Below are 18,493 nucleotides of genomic sequence, written 5' to 3'. Positions count from 1 at the left end.
AAATTATATTTATTTTTAATTAAATTTTAAAAAATAAAATAAAATATTTAAAAAAGTAACCTTAGCTAGACAAGTATAAGAATTTCTTATGTCAGTCCCATCCCACCTGTTTAAATTTTGTTTGGGTGAAGATGGAAATATATATAAATAAATATAACAGGGTTGGGATAAGAGCGATTCATCCCAAACCAATCTCGTTGTGATCCCTAATGTGAGCCTCAACTTTTATTTTGTGGATTCCACGATTCATTATTTAAAAAAGTATTTTTATTTATTGCATCCATGAAAAAATTACTAGGATTCAACATTGATTAATATATGAAGAAAAAGAAGTTAAAGTAATAATAAAATATTTATCTATCATTACTCATAACATAAAAATAATTTGTTTTGCCTCTTATCTTTCAGGGTAACAATATATAAATATTTCTATTTTTAATCTGTAAAAAGTTTTTTAATGTGTTTAATATTATTTTTATTAACCATTAAATTAGAATAAAGTTTTATATCAAAACTTTTGACTTTTGACTTTTGACTTTGATATACACATTTAAAATTACTTGCAGATGTATTAATAAGTTTTTAATTTTTAAATGAATATATAAATAGTATGGATGGAAAGAGAGTTTGATAGATGTAAATATAATTTCTCAACTATGTTTTCAAAACTCAAAAGCAGCTTGAAAACATTTTTTTTATTTTTGCTACCAAAAGGCCACTGATTAACCAATGTGATGTCTATCTAGTACTCTATCCGTTCATGATTTAATTTCAGTTGGATCTACCATTTGAAAACACTTTTTTATTTTTGCTACCAAAAGGCCACCAACCATTGTGATGTCTATCTAGTACTCTATTCGTTCATGATTTAATTTCAGTTGGATCTACCATAATGTGAGTTGTTATCCATTAGGGCGAGTAGACAGTCCAACCATCACCAATTCAGTGTTGCTGTCTTCTTCTTCCTGCTCTTCTCCATTGGCTGCGCAGCCGGGTCTTCTCAATTTGCTGCGCAGCAGCCATCTTCATTGACTGCGTATAGCCATGGCCATTTTCCGTTGAACAAACCAACAAAAGGGCATTTTGTTGTATAGATTCCGTTGAACAAACCAACAATATTTTATTTTTTTTGTTTAAATCAAGAGAAATAGTTTATGCACATACAAGGGAAGGTCTTAATGTATGGCACGAGGACCTCGATATAATTCATGGCCATGGCCATTTTCCGTTGAACAAAGCAACAATATTTTATTTTTTTTGTTTAAATCAAGAGAAATAGTTTATGCACATACAAGGGAAGGTCTTAATGTATGGCACGAGGACCACGATATAATTCATGGCCTGTATTTTTTTAATCTTTTCATAAATTCCTTCATTTGTGGGGTGTCTAGATAAATTTTGTGCCCTCCTCATTAGGGTATTTTTATCTTTTCATAAATTCTTTTCAAATCATAAAAAAGTCTATATTTGTCTACATTTCCTCAGGATTGAATAGATGAAACCATATATTTATCTTTTTTTTTTTTTAAATAGATGATATTGAATCAATCGTAAATTCAATTTATGTGATGTCTTAAATTGAATAGAAAAAAATATTCCTAATGCGATATATATAAGTTTCTCTTAATTTTATAGACATATTTTAAAATTGTGAAGGTTTTCTTAAGCCCAAAATGAACAATATCTATACAATTAGGAGTATATTATAAATGATATCAAAGTTAATCTCTGACCCTGATTTGGGATTTATTTGGTCCTGTAGAGGGTGTTTGTCTATTTAATCTCGCAATCCCATAAGATATAAGACGCTATATCTACATGAAAGTGTTTGTGATGCTTCACATCTAATAGGGGAAAAATTTCCTAATGTATGAGTTATTTTTAACCAAATAAACGTGTTTTAAAACCGTGAGGACCCTTTTGAATCTAGAGTGACAATATCTATACGATTAGGTACAGATAATTACAGTTTAATTATAATGGTTGATATCAACATATTATTTTTAATTAAATAAAAAAAATTAAATATTTAATTTTTTCTATTCCATAAAAAACAAGAAAAATACACACCATCTTACTTTTTTTTTTTTTTTTTTTTTTTTTTCTCCAACACAGTTTTAGAGCTCAAAAGATAATTCTAAATTTGAACGTCGTGGGCCTCATGGCTATTTTAAAACAAATGGTACAGTGGTCGAAAAATTCTTTTAAAAATAAAAATTGGTTAAAAAGCAACAAAATAATTTTAGAAATTGTGACATCCATGCGTGTGGTTGAGCAGCTAGCCCTCTAACTACCTATATGGCTATATATAAAGTCTTCTTATATGCCATGTAAAAGCACCACGAGAAAGCCGGAGCTGCTTATTATAATAGAAATGGCTTTGAATATGAGCAGGTTCGTTACCCTGCCTTCACAAGTGCTGCCATCTTCCTTTGTCGCTCCTTCACTTCAAGTTTCATCGTCTCCTTGTTCATGGCGGACGCGCTCCTCACCTTGCTCCAGCTGCCATTTATCGCCATCATCATCGTCAAAGCCACTGCTTTTAACTTCTTGAACAATAATAATATAATTTAATTAATCTCCAAATTTTTTATAAACTCATATTTCTTCCAAATCTTATTCTAACCATTTATTTCTTTTGTATACTTAAACTAAATTGAAACTTTTATTAAAAACAATTACTATTATTATTACTATATTTTTTGATATCCCGCAACATCCAAACAACCTTATTGTACGTCACTTACAATTATCCAAATCACACAATTCTTACTATTATTATTATTATTATTATTATTATTATTATTATTATTAATATCATTATTCTTATTAATCCCAATGTCTCCTCTTACTTAACAAAATACCTCATATACTTTTAACAACCCCACAAACTCTACTCATTATTATTATTTTATTTTACTACACTACCACCTTTGTCTCTCATAGTTACATATTAATTTTTTTTTTTTTTTTTTTGTCACCTAACACAACGCCTCAAATTCAAAATCTAGAAATATACAATTCTTCTTATTATTATTTTCCAATCCCTTAAGCCATATATAATCAAATATTTATTTACTCATTTATTTTTTTTTTAAATTTCATTGTTTAGATCTATTCATCTAAAAAAAGAAATTTGAATTTCCTTATTTTCATCAATGAAATAACTTATATTCATAATTTCAATTTTTTGATCTTAAAATAAATTAATTAAATTAACCCTAATCTAAATTAAAACTTTCTAAAGAATATATAATGTGTTCAAAACTAAATAATGAATATAATATATTAATCTAGGATTAGAATCTTACTTAGAAAAATCTGAACTTCAAACTCTAGATTTTCAAATCTTTAGCTTTACCTTTTCCAATTCTTTAATTTTTAGTTAATAGACTCTTTTAAATAAAGAAGATAAGAAGAAAATCTAATTTATACCAATAATTATTAATTATAAAATGACTCTTTTACCTTTAATGAGTTTAATTAATTAATTAATAATTTATTATTTTGCCCCTAAAGTTTATTTTGGGGTGTTACATATCTAGTACCCTATCCGTTCATGATTTAATTTCAGTTGGATCTACCCTTTGAAAACACTTTTTTATTTTTGCTACCAAAAGGCCACCGACAATTGTGAAGTCTATTTCTATCCGTTCATTATTTAATTTCTACCATAACGTGGGTTGTTATCCATTAGGGTGAGCAGACAGTCCAACCATCGCCAATTCAGCGTTGCTGTCTTCTTCTTCCTGCTCTTCTCCATTGGCTGCGCAGCCGGGTCTTCTCAATTTGCTGCGCAACAGCCATCTTCATTGACTGCGTATAGCCATGGCCATTTTCCGTTGAACAAACCAACAAAAGGGCATTTTTGTTTTTTCATAATTTTTTTTCAAACACAGATAATTGGTCAAATGTTATTTTTTTTTTAGATATAAGGAAATAGTTTATTCACGAGTCACAGTAATGGACCGTTTTCATTGGCTGCTCGTGGTCTGCTGTCCTCGTAGATGAAAGGATATTTTCATATTTTCACTAAATTCTTTTCAAATATATATATATATATATATATATATATATATATATATATATATATATATATAAGGTTAATATTCCTTTTTTAAATCAAGAGAAATAGTTTATGCACATGCAAGGGAAGGTCCTAATGTATGGCACGAGGCCCTCGATATAATTCATGACCTGTATTTTTTTTTTTTTTTTATCTTTTCATAAATTCCTTCAATTATGGGGTATCCTCTAGATAAATTTTGTGCCCTCCCATAAGGGTATTTTTTATCTTTTCATAAATTCTTGTCAAATCATAAAAAAATCAATATTTATCGACGTTTTCTCGAGATTGAATAGATGAAACCGTATATTTATCTTTTTTTTTTTTTTTTAAATAGATGATATCGAATCAATCGTAAATTCAATTTATGTGATGTCTTATATCGGATAGGAAAAAAATATTTCTAACGCTATATATGTATAAACTCATTTTCATCTTATAGACGTGTTTTAAAATTGTGAAGGTTTTCTTAAACCCAAAACATACAATATCTATACGATTAGGAGTATATTATAAATGGTATTAGAGTCAATTCCACACCTAGGTGTGAGGATTTGTTTGACTCCATAGAGGGTGTTTTTTTGTTTGGTCCGGTAATCCCGTGAGATACAAGAGGTTGTATTTGCATGAAGGTGTTTATGATGCTTCATATCTAATAGGGGAAAAAGTTCCTAACGTATGAGTTTTTTTAATCAAATAAATATGTTTTAAAGTCGTGATGACTCTTTCGGATTTAGAACGGATAATATCTATATAATTATGTACGAATCGTTCAATTTAATTATAATGGTTGATATCAACATATTATTTTTAATTAAATAAAAAAATTTAAATATTTAATTTTTTCTATCCCATTAAAAAAAAAAAAAAAAAAAACACACACCACCTTACCTTTTTTTTTTTCCTCCAACACAGTATTAGAGCTGAAAAGGTAATTCTAAATTTGAAAGTCGTGGGCCTCATGGCTATTTTAAAACAAATGGTACAGTGGTCAAAAAAATCTTTTAAAAATAAAAATCGGTTAAAAAGCAACAAAATAATTTCAGAAATTGTGACATCCATGCGTGTGGTTGAGCAGCTAGCCCTCTAACTACCTATATGGCTATATATAAAGTCTTCTTATATGCCATGTAAAAGCACCACAAGAAAGCCGGAGTTGCTTATTATAATAGAAATGGCTTTGAATATGAGCAGGTTCGTTACCATGCCTTCACATGTGCTGCCATCTTCCTTTGTCGCTCCTTCACTTCAAGTCTCATCGTCTCCTTGTTCATGGCGGACGCGCCCCTTCCCTTGCACCAGCTGCCATTTATCGCCATCATCATCGTCAAAGCCACTGCTTGGAAACCATGATTATTCTTTGCTCAAGTCCTTAACTCTATCTCCACATGTAGTGATTTCGCTCTTAAAAAATTAGAAAGCACGTCATTGAATCTGTTCAGATATTTAACTAAGTGTTGTGGGTTTTTGGTTGGTGTTAGGTGGTGAATTCTGAAGCTGATAGCAGCACCAGAAGGATGAAAGAAGTGAAGGAAAGAACCCGGGAGGCATTCTATAGAGCTTGGGATTCAAGGGCTGCTATGGAGATGGTAGACACAGTTGAGAGGCTAGGTCTATCATACCATTTTGAAGACGAGATAAAAGCACTACTGCAAAGGTTCTGCGACTGTAATGCCAGTGAAGATCTCTTCACCACTTCCCTTCGTTTCCGGTTGCTTCGCCAAAATGGATTCCCAACTCATTCTGGTAAACACTCTCTCCATCTCCGTTTTCAGTTCTTCACATTTCTATTCCTTGTTTTTGTTTGCTTATTTTCAAATAACATCACAGAAAATTACAGATCATATATCTACTGGAGAGAAGCATCTGCATCTGTCAACTGTTTTCCTTTGATTATATAAAATGATCTCCCTTTTCTTATGATTTTATTTCTTCAAGGGCTATATATAGAAATGTTTCTTGTTCTGAGCCTCAGATGTTTTTGGCAAGTTCATGGATAAGAATGGAAAATTCAAGGAAAGCTTGACTGAAGACATATGGGGTATGCTGAGTTTACATGAGGCATCTCACTTGGGGGCCAAAATGAAGAAGTATTAGCAGAAGCCAAGGAGTTCACAAGGATTCACCTCATACAGTCTATGCCGCACATGGAACCCCATTTTAGCAGCCATGTCGGCCGGGCACTCGAGCTTCCCAGGCACTTGAGGATGGCGAGGTTGGAGGCTAGAAACTATATAGGCGAATATAGCAGGGAAAGCAACCCGAACTTAGCTCTTCTAGAGCTAGCAAAATTGGATTTCGACATGGTTCAATCACTGCACCAGAAGGAGTTGACTGAGATAGTAAGGTAAATTTTTAATTTTCAACCTTAATTTATTATAATTTGAGTTGACTAAGACCATCCATGTTCAATTCTATAAAGGTGGTGGAAACAGTTGGGTCTTGTTGATAAGCTTGATTTTGCTCGAGACCGGCCGATGGAGTGCTTCTTATGGACAGTGGGGATATTTCCAGATCCCAGGCATTCAAGCTGCCGCATCGAATTAACCAAGGCCATTGCTATCTTACTAGTTATTGATGATATTTACGACTCTTATGGATCTTTGGACGAGCTTGCTCTCTTCACTGACGCAGTAAAAAGGTTTAGTATTTTCTTAATTCTGTGCATTTTTTCGGTTTTATCCATTACATGCATGATCAATAACATGAAGGCTAATTTGACATGTAGATGGGATCTTGGTGCAATGGATCAGCTCCCTGAGTACATGAAGATATGTTACATGGCATTGTACAACACTACTAATGACATAGCATACAGGATCTTGAAGGAGCATGGATGGAGCGTCATAGAAGACCTAAAACGAACGGTGATCGATTATAATGTCTTACATTATATATATATAAACATTTTTAAGTCATGAAGACTCTTTAAATTTAAAGTAGTCTATATCTAGGTGGTTCGGATGGGGCTACTATGAATATAGTATTAAAGTCTATCCTGATCCTACTGTTACGCAGTAACAGTAGGATCAGGATATTAATTGAATACGAAAGGAAACCAGAAATTAATGCCTAACAGAGAAATATTAATTTTCTTGCTGCAGTGGATGGACATCTTTGGAGCTTTCCTAGCTGAAGCCCAGTGTTTCGAGGGTGGCCATGTACCCTCACTAGAAGAGTATCTAACTAATGCAGTTACCACTGGAGGCACATACATGGCCTTGGTGCATGCTTTTTTTCTTATGGGGCAAGGTGTTACTAGGGAAAATATGGCCATGTTGAAGCCCTATCCCAACATCTTCTCCTGTTCAGGGAAAATTCTTCGGCTTTGGGATGACTTGGGAACTGCAAGAGTAGGTCACTAAAACCTTAACTTTGAAAGAATAGTACTAGCAAATCAAAGCTAGCTCTGATATCATATTATATATGAAATGAATGGTTGAATTAGGAGGAGCAAGAGAGAGGAGATAACGCGTCGAGTATAGAATGCTACAAGCGAGAGCGAGAGATGGATACTGTGTTGGAAGATGAAGCCTGCAGGAAACACATAAGGCAGATGATCCAGAGCTTGTGGGTAGAGCTCAATGGGGAGCTGGTTGCTTCGTCTGCATTGCCTCTTTCAATCGTCAAAGCTGCCTTTAACCTCTCAAGAACTGCACAAGTCATTTACCAGCATGGAGATGATAACAAGACTTCTAGTGTTGAAGATCATGTACAAGCATTGCTCTTTAGGCCTGTTTCCTCTAATGGGCATGCTCAAATTACCATGCATTAGGTTTGGATTGTCTTTAGGGTTCATGAAGATCTCATTTGTAATTCATTTGTAGAAGTGCTTTCTAAATACTTCAAAGTGCTTTTCCTATAAAAATGAGGTATTTAGAGAAGCTTTAAAAAAAATTTTTGTTGTAAATGAAAAGTAATGAATGACCACATTGATGGTCATTATATGAGTAATGGGAGTGCATATTATGAAGCCTATAAAAGGCTTCTTACCACCCCCCCCCCCTCCCCATGTAAGAGCATCCCAAGAAAAGAAATAAAGTTCTTCCTCTCATTCTCTCTCTCTCTCTCTCTCTCTTTCTTTCACTTTCTCAATTCTCTTCTTTGATTCCTTCTTCCATATTATATATCAAAGTAAGATATATTTTATCTATATTATTTTGATTTGCATTATATTTGTCCTTGTTTTACACCACGTTATTAGCACGAATTGCTCTGAAGGTAATTCTCGTATCTTAAACTTGAAGTTATTTATATAGAATAAAATTTTACATATTTATATTATTGTTGATTTGTTTTGTTACATATTGTTAAAAGTTATAAACAAATTATTTGATTTTGTTTATAATCAAAGTTAAACCAATGCTATCAAGTTATTATAATTGATTCAAATAATATTGTTTTGTCATATATATGAAGTTATTTGACAATGTCGAATATCACAAAACTCGAATTTGTGGCACTTGACATTTCGGGAAAGAACTATCTATCTTGGATCCTTGATGCTGAATTACATCTTGATGCAATGAACCTTGGAGCTATGATCAAATAAGGAAATCAAGCATCCCTGCAGGATCGCGCAAAAGTATTGATTTTCCTTCGCTATCACCTCCATAAAGGTTTAAAAAAATGAGTGTCTTACGGTAAAGGACCCTTTTACTCTATGGAGTAATTTGAAGGAAAGATATGACCACCAGAAAACTGTGATTCTCCCAAAAGCTTGATATCATTGGATGCACCTAAGGTTGCAAGATTTTAAAACTGTTAGTGAATACAACTCTGCACTTTTCAAAATAAGCTCTCAATTAAAGTTTTGTGGAGAAAAAAATCACAGAGGAAGACATGTTAGAGAAAACTTTTACTACGTTTCATGCCTCGAATGTGCTCCTGCAGCAGCAATATTGAGAGCGTAGATTTACAAAATATTCTGAATTAATATCATGTCTTCTTGTTGCTGAACAAAATAATGAGCTTTTGATGAGAAATCACCAGTCTCGTCCAACTGGATCTGAACCATTCCCTGAAGTAAATGCAATATCGTCCCAAACTAGTGGACGTGGACGAGGATGAGGATGTGGTCGTGGTCGTGGAAGAAATCCCCGATACCATGGTTCTTATAGTAATAATTCTCAGAAAATGAAAGCCTCATTGCACCACCAAAAGTGGAACAATACTGAGACAATACAAGAAAATGGGAAGCGTTTACAAAATAAACCTTCTAAGAACCATGAGAATAATTGTTATAGATGTGGTATGAAGGGGCATTGGTCACGTACCTGTCGTATGCCCAAACATTTGGTCGACCTTTACCAAGCATCAATAAAAGCTAAAGGAAAAGAGATAGAGATGAACTTTACCGATGGTGATGGATTGGACCTAACCTACTATGACATTGATTTCTTTGAAGGTCCTAATGAAAAAACAGACCATTTGATAAATGATGAAAAAATTAACATTGATTGATGTTACTTTATATATAAAATAATATATTATTATGTCTTATATTTACATCTAATTTACTTTGTTATTTACATTATGCCTTTTATTTTTTGTTATATCTGAAATCCATGTGTTATTTGGTCTCAAGATGAATGAGGATGATGTATGTCTCGCAGACTGTGCGACCACGCACACAATTCTTTGAGATAAAAGATATTTCCTCGAATTGACATTAATAAAAGCTAATGTAAGTACCATATCTGGTACTACAAACTTAGTTGAAGGCTCTGGAAGAGCAAACATAACGTTGCCAAATGGAACTAGATTCCATATAAATGATGTTTTATATTCTAGCAAATCCAGAAGAAATTTGCTCAGTTTTAAAGATATTCACAGAAATGGATATCATATTGAAACTATGAATGAAGATGATGTAGAATATCTTTACATTACTTCCATTATATCTGACCAGAAGCTTATAATGGAAAAACTCCCTGCTTTCTCCTCTGAGTTGTATCATACAACTATAAAGCCTATTGAATCATATGTTGTCGTGAACCAGAAGTTCAACGACCCAAAAGTTTTTGTTCTTTGGCATGACAGGCTAGGTCACCCAGGATCTTCAATGATGCGTCGAATAATCAAACACTCACATGGGCATCCACTAAAGAACCAGAAGATTCTTTTGCCTAATGAATACTCATGTGCTGCTTGCTCACAAGGTAAATTGATAATCAGACCATCTTTTACTAAAGTCATATCTAAGTCACCAATCTTTTTAGAAAGAATACATGGGGACATATGTGGGTCTATCCATCCACCATGTGGACCATTCCATTATTTTATGATCTTAATAGATGCTTCTACTAGGTGGTCACATGTTTGTCTCCTTTCTACACATAACGTAGCCTTTGCTAGACTCCTTACACAAATAATCAGATTACGAGCACAATTTCCAAATTATCCAATTAAGACAATATCTTGATAATACTGGCGAATTTACTTCTCAAACATTCATTGACTATTGCATGTCAGTAGGGATAAATATTGAGCATCCTGTTGCTCATACTTATACCCAGAATGGTTTAGCAGAATCCTTCATTAAACGTCTCCAATTAATAGCTCGACCATTACTAATGAAAACCAAATTACCTACTTCCGCTTGGGCACATGCTATTATGCATGTTGCAGCTTTAGTCCATATTCGACCTACAACTTACCATGAACACTCCCCTTAACAACTTGTGCTTGGAAAACAACCAAATATCTCTCACTTATGAATCTTTGGTTGTGCAGTATATGTACCAATTGCACCTACACAACGCACTAAAATGGGTCCCCAACGAAGACTTGGGGTTTATGTAGGTTTTGATTCTCCATCTATCATAAGATATCTTGAACCTTTGACATGCGATGTTTTTACAGCCCGCTTTGCGGATTGTCATTTTAATGAGAGTGTTTTCCCATCATTAGAGGGAGAAAAGTCGATTCCTGAAGAATGACGAGAAATTAGTTGGAAGACATCTACTATGACCCATCTTGATCCTCGTACAAATCAATGTGAACTAGAAGTTCAAAGGATCATTCATTTGCAAAATCTTGCAAATCAATTACCAGATGCATTCATTGATACAAAGAAAGTGACAAAGTCACATATCCCGGCTGCAAATACTCCAACACAGATTGATGTCCCTGTAGCACATTTAACAAATGAATTTAAGATACGCCTGAAGCGTGGTAGACATGTCGGCTCAAAGGATGTAACTCCTCGGAAGAGGAGAACCCAAGAAAAACTTGGCACTCTAGAAGAGACCATCAAAATGACTAATCAGTTTAAAATTGATAAATCTATAGCCCTAGAAGAGGCACAAATAATGCAGAAAGCCCCTAAAAGGCACATATTGAACAAGAAGCCCTTGAAGAGCCACATGTACCTGAAAATTGTGAGATCTCAGTAAGTTATGTACAAACGAGAGAAAAATGGGATCGAAATAATATTGTTATTAACAATATTTTTGCTTTCCAAGTGGCCTCTGATATCATAAGAAATGATGAAGATCCCAAACCACGAAATGTGGAAGAATGTCGACATAGAAATGATTGGCCAAAATGGAAAGAAGCTATACAGGCAGAATTAAACTCATTAACAAAACGAGAAGTTTTTAGACCTGTAGTCCAAACACCTGAAGATGTAAAGCCTGTTGGGTACAAGTGGGTATTTGTACAAAAGCGCAATAAGAATAATGAGATCATAAGATATAAAGTGCGATTAGTAGCATAAGGTTTCTCGTAGAGACCTGGTATTGACTACGAGGAAACATATTCTCCCGTCATAGACGCAATCACATTTCGTTTCTTAATTAGTTTGGCAGTCTCAGAAGGACTGGATATGCGTCTCATGGATGTTATTACAGCATATTTATACGGATCCATGGATAATGATATATACATGAAAATCCCCGAAGGATTTAAATTGCCTGAAACAAATAATACAAATCCTCATAGCATGTACTCAATCAAGTTACAACGGTCTTTGTACGGATTAAAGCAATCTAGACGCATGTGGTACAATCGCCTTAGTGAATACTTGCTAAAAGAAGGGTATGTGAATAACCCTATATGCCTATGCATCTTCATTAAGAAATCAGAAACCGGATTTGCAATTATTGCAGTGTATGTTGATGACTTAAATCTTGTTGGAACTCCTGAAGAGCTCACAAGAACAACAAATTACTTGAAAAAGGAATTTGAGATGAAAGATCTTGGAAAAATAAAATTTTGTCTCGGCCTGCAAATCGAGCATTTTTCAAATGGAGTTTTAGTACATCAATCAACATACATTAAGAAAGTTTTGAAGCGTTTTTATATGGACAAAGCACATCCTTTAAGTTCTCCAATGGTTGTCCGATCACTTGATGTGAAAAATGACTCATTTCGTCCTTGCGAAAAGGATGAAGAGTTACTTGGTCCTGAAGTACTATATCTTAGTGCTATTGGTGCACTTATGTATCTTACCAATTGTACACGTCCAGACATTGCTTTTCCTGTCAATTTATTAGCAAGATATAGTTCCGCTCCAACTCGAAGAAATTGGAATGGTATCAAACATATATTGCGTTATCTTCGCGGAACTACTGATATGGGTTTATTTTACTCAAGGGAATCAAAGCAACAATTGCTTAGATATGCAGATGCAGGATATCTTTCAGATCCACATAAAGACAGGTCACAAACAAGGTATGTGTTTAATTGCAATGGTACTGCTATTCCATGGAGATCTGTCAAACAAACAATGGTAGCCACATCATCAAATCATTCAGAAATACTGGCAATTCATGAAGCAAGTCGTGAATGTATATGGCTAAGATCTATGATCCAGCATATTCGGGAATCATGTGGACTCTCCTCTATCAAAGGTGACTCGACAATATTATTTGAAGATAATGTTGCATGCATTGCACAAATAACAGGGGGTTATATTAAAGGAGATAGAACTAAACACATTTCACCAAAATTCTTTTATACACATGAACTCCAGAAGAGTGGTGAAATTGATGTGCAACAAGTACGCTCAAGTGATAATCTAGCAGATTTATTCACAAAATCATTGCTAACATCAACATTCAAGAAGTTAATACACAAGATTGGAATGCGTCAACTCAAGGATATCGACATGAGGGGGAGTATGCTTGTAAAAGGGTGTTAGTGTATTGTACTTTTTTTTCCTTCGTCCAGGTTTTCTCCTACTGGGTTTTACTGGCAAGGTTTTTAACGAGGCAGTCCTAATATACCAAGAAAAAAATATTGTACTCTTTTTCCTTCGCTAGGTTTTTCCTATAGGGTTTTTTACTAGCAAGGTTTTAATGAGGCATATTCTTTTAATATGTTGGTCATCCAAGGGTGAGTGTTGTAAATGAAAAGTAATGAATGACTACATTGATGGTCATTATGAACTCCATTCACTCATCTTTATGATGAGTAATGGGAGTTCATATTATGAAGCTTATAAAAGGCTTCTTAACCCCACCCCCCCCCCCCCCCCCCCCCCCAATGTAAGAGCATCCCAAGAAAAGAAATAAAGTTCTTCCTCTCATTCTCTCTCTCTCTCTTTCTTTCGCTTTCTCAATTCTCTTCTTTGATTCCTTCTTCCATATTATATATCAAAGTAAGATATATTTTATCTATACTACTTTGATTTGCATTATATTTGTCCTTGTTTTACAACAGTTTCAAAATTTAATAAATACCGTGAAGTAAATTTTGGACTTGCACCTAACAAAATGATTCTTCTAAAAATCACATGTGGCCTTCTAAAAGTGATTTTACAATAGTAACTTTTGCTTCCATATCACCTTTTTGGGATTGTCAATGTTAAGTAATTAATTTTTTAAAAAAAAATAATATGATCTCACTTTATTTTAGTTTATATATCTCAATTCTATTTCTTGCACTTATCTAGTTTTTAGCCAATTGTTATTTAATAAGATTTAGGGGGCAAGAATAGTTTTTAGTTAATAAATAAAAATTGTATGTTTGATATTGGCATGTTTGGTTCAATAATATCTAAATTTAAGAATAAAAATAGCATCGTGCTGAAATTGAAAATTTTCAAATTTTATTTTTATTAATATAAACTTAAATAATAACTTCATTTGGTTTTTTTAGAATTCATTTGAAATAAGCACTTTTGAATTAAAAAATGTTTTTGAAAAAAATTAGATGTTTAGTAAAATTTAAGAAACACTTTTAAAAATATGAAAAAACACTTCTAGTATTAAAAAATCAATTGTAGTGTTTTTTTTTAAAAAATAATTTAATATGCAATTCTTCTAAAAACATTTTCAAAGAATATACTTTCACTAAAAATACTTCGAATAAAAACCCTATCAAATGCACGGTTAGTATTATCCCAATATCTTATTATATATACCTCTTATTGGTTGTAAAAAAAAGTGAAAATAAAAAATAAAAAGGAATTTTTTTAAATTTTAATAAATTATTTGTATATATTTCTTTAAATTTATTTTATTTAATTTTTATTTTATATAGAGATTAAATAATTTAAAACTTAATTAATTTTAATTATATGTTTTTTTATTTAAAAAAATAGAAACTAGTAATAGTTTCAATCTAATAGAAAACGACTTCTATCTTAACTTGATATAAAAATAAGGACTTATTTTATACTTTGAAAAATTATTTTTAAAAGTTTTAAAATTTTTGGATACCTTAGCTTTTTTAAATAATGTTTAAATGTCATTACCTATTTAGAACCTGTTTGGTAATAGTTTTAATAAGCGTTTCTAATATTTCTAATAGTTGAGAATTTTTATCATTCAAGTATTAAGAAGACTAAAAACGATTTCTTAAAATCAGTTTTAAACATATTGATATTGTATTTTATAAGTTATTGTATTTTGTTTTAAAAAATTGAAAACAAAAACCCCACCCAAAACAAAAATAGAAAGCAAAAACACTAACCCAAACCACACCAATTATGAGTTATGAAATGTCTTTATCTTTAGGTTCGTGCAACATTGAATAGTCCAAAAAAAGGGAAACTTGTGTTTTGATGGGGCCATTTGGGAAATATATGGTTTTCGGAACCCAACTTTATGAAATTTGAAAACCAACTTTTAATGTGGAAAGTTATATATTTTTCACGCACTCTGAGACCACTACATATTTTGTGTCAAAATTGCCTACCGTGTTTAGTGATTTTCCAAAATTGTCCTTTTTGTTCTTTTTTTTTTTTTTTTTTTTGTCCTCTCATACTACCATCTACCTCTCCCTCCCTCCCTAGCGAAACCGACTGGCACTTTGCCGACGTCATCACCGACCGCCACTACTCTCTTTTTTCTGCTTCTTCACACTCTACACAAATCTCCACCACTCTTCCCCACCTACTCTCTATCTGTCTCCAATATTCAAAGCCCACATCGAATCCGGGTGTTTTTTGGTACTTAGACAATGTTGAATGTCATCCAAAACCATTCAGGGGTTTGCGTTTTTTCTAGGATTTCTTGATTCTGTTTTTTTAGCTATGGCCTTTTCTGGGTTTTGGGTTTGGTTGTAGCTGTGTTTTTGTAGGGGGAAATGTGACTTATACTGATGATGGTGGCTACCATTTCTAAAGCAGCTTCAACCAACCTACCAACCCACCAAACCCCAAGGCTCTCACACCCATGATACCCATCTTCGGAATCCAGCTAGACCTCCATTTTTGCCTTCTAAGAAGGACAATGGCCTCGTTCCTAAATGACCCAAATCGAGACAGGTCTCTTCCAGATACATATCTCTCTCTCCCTCCACTTCCGCTTCTGTGCCAAAACGCTACTCTTCACCTCTTATCAACTGCTCCACGAATTCTATCGCCTCATCAACACCATTGCCAATCGTGGAGGCGATGTCGACCATTACCAGCGACCCACTACTCTTGCTGCCTCTTATTGGCAGCAAAATCGGGCGGCACTTTGTCGACTTCATCACCGGCTGTCGCTCACAACTCTTTCCAACTGGCAACCTCCCCCTCTCTCATTTTCTCTTCCCTATTTCTCTCTCTTGGTGATGTCGAAAGAGAAGGAAATAGAGAGAATGAGGGAAGGGAAAGGGAAAGGGAAAGAGAGGGAGATTGCCAACTGGAGAGAGGTGTGAGTGGCGGTCGGTGATAACGCCAACAAAGTGTCGGCCAGTTTCATTGGGAAGGGAAAGAGACGCGGATGGTGGGTACGGGAGAAAAAAAGAGAGGATAATTTTGGAAAATCACTAGACCCGGGGGCAATCTCGACACTAAATATGTAGCTAGCTCAAAGTGCATGAAAAATATATAACTTTCTACATTAAAAACTGATTTTTCAGATTTCATAAAGTTGGGTTCCGAAAACCATATATTTCCCAAATGGTCCCATCAAAACACAAGTTTCCTTAAAAAAAAAAAAAAGGTAAAGTTGTTGTTACTGATTGCTAACAAGAAAGGGTTTAGAGTCGATCATGCAATATTGAATAGTCCAAAAAATGTAAAGTTGTTGTTATTGATTGGTTACAAGAAAGGTCTAGGAAAGGAGTCTCAAGCTTTTGTTAATCTTATCTCCGACTGTTACTGATCGTTGACAAGAAAGGAGTCTGAGGCTTCTGTTCAGAAGGGAGGGAGATCTGTTTTTTTCCTCACAAACAAGAACTTCATTCTTAGCTAGAAATGCATATCAAACACTAGGGGAAATTTGTGGAATATTTCTTGCCCTAAAATTTGAATAGAAAATGAGTAGGGGAAGCTTGAAATTCAAAAATATTCTATTCATGAGTTACATGCTCTTCCAAGACCAAATTTCCATACCTAAAAACTTTCATGTGAAATATTCTATTCATGCTCTACCAAAACCAAATTCCTATACCTCAAAAGTTTTCACGTGAATGTACCATAAAATCCAAAAGACAGTCATGCCTAAAGTTAGATAATAATTGTGCCCACAAGGTTTTTTAAAATGATCAAAACTATCCTTAACAATCCGAAAAAAAAAAAAAAAACAAAAACAAAAAGATCAATCTATGCTCAATTCTATAAAAACTTGTTTTTTTATTTATACAAACATATATAGGTATATTATAAATACATTACACTTGTAATGCAAATATAGTAATATTATGATATATTACGAGAAAATATAATTTTAAAGTTTTAAAATTTCTCACGAAAATAGCTAGTTGTGGGTTAGTTGTTATATCCCTATCATAATCATGACATTTTGTTTGCATCTGCCACTATTTTGGAATTATGATATTAGGTTCTCTACAAAAATCATCATCATCGTTCTCTACAAAAATCATGTCTCATGAGCACATGCTCTATAAAAATCATGTCTCATGAGTACATGCTCTATAAAAATCATGTCTCATGAGTACATGCTCTATAAAAACCATGTCTCATGAATACATGCTCTACCAAAACCAAAATTTTAAAGTTTCACATGGATGCGCAATAAAGTCCAAACAACACTGGGCCTACAGTTAGATAATAATTGTGGGTGTAATGTATGAGAATTATTGAGTAGGGTGGATTGGAGTGAAAATGAATTGGAAGGGTTATTCGATTTGATAAGTCCTCTAAAAGATTAGATAATAATTGTGAGTGAAATGTATGAGAATTATCAAATAAGGTGGACTGAAGTGAAAATGATTAGGAAGGGTCATCCAATTTGATAAGTCCTCTGAAATGGTAGATAATAATTATGAAAATTCCTCCAAAAGCCAATTTAAATTTTTTTTTTTTTTTTTTTTGGCCAAACTATCCTTAACAACCCACCCAAAAAAAAAAAACAAAAAACAAAAAGAATAGTCTTTGCGAGTTGTAGTCTATGTGTATTAAGGAAGAAAAAAAAACAAAGGGGAAAATTACTTCGATTGAGTCTCAAATCTATGAACTTCAATTTCTAATTTTTTTTTTTTTTTGGTGAATTTAAGAAGAAATCTAATAATGTATAAATAGACATCTATATAAAAACATTTTTTATATATAAAAAAAAATACATAGGTATAATACAAATATATTACACTTACAATACAAATACAGTAATTTCGAAAATTTAAAATCTCTTACGAAATTGGGTAGTTGTGGGTTAGTTTGCTATATCCTTAGCATGAACATGACCTTTTTATTAAATTTGTCCCAGTATTTTGGAATTATGATTTTAAATTCTCTATAGAAATCATGATTCATGAGTACATGCTTTACCAAAACCGAATTTTCATATCTTAAAGTTTCAAGTGAATGCACAATAAAGCCCAAATGACACCCATGCCTAAAGGTAGATAATAATTATGAGTAAAACGTGGGAAAATTATCAAATAGGGTGTGGACTGAGGTGAAAATGACTTGAAAGAGTCACCTAATTTGATAAGTCCTTTGAAAGGTGAGAAGAAATTGTGAAAATTCCTCCAAAGGTCTTTTTTTTTTTTTAATTGTTAAAATTACCCTTAACAAAACCCCTAACA

At 33.1% G+C, this 18,493-nt stretch overlaps 1 pseudogene; it reads left to right on the top strand.

Moving 5' to 3' along the window:
- The first annotated feature begins 5,221 nt into the window (after positions 1-5,221).
- Positions 5,222-7,973, top strand: LOC117926491 (annotated as a pseudogene).
- The last annotated feature ends 10,520 nt before the right edge of the window (positions 7,974-18,493 follow it).

This window comes from Vitis riparia, chromosome 12 (genome assembly GCF_004353265.1).
Source record: "Vitis riparia cultivar Riparia Gloire de Montpellier isolate 1030 chromosome 12, EGFV_Vit.rip_1.0, whole genome shotgun sequence".
Taxonomy (NCBI): Eukaryota; Viridiplantae; Streptophyta; class Magnoliopsida; order Vitales; family Vitaceae; genus Vitis; species Vitis riparia.
The sequence above is the reverse complement of the archived record's forward strand: the minus strand, read 5'-3'. Positions and strand labels throughout refer to the sequence as shown.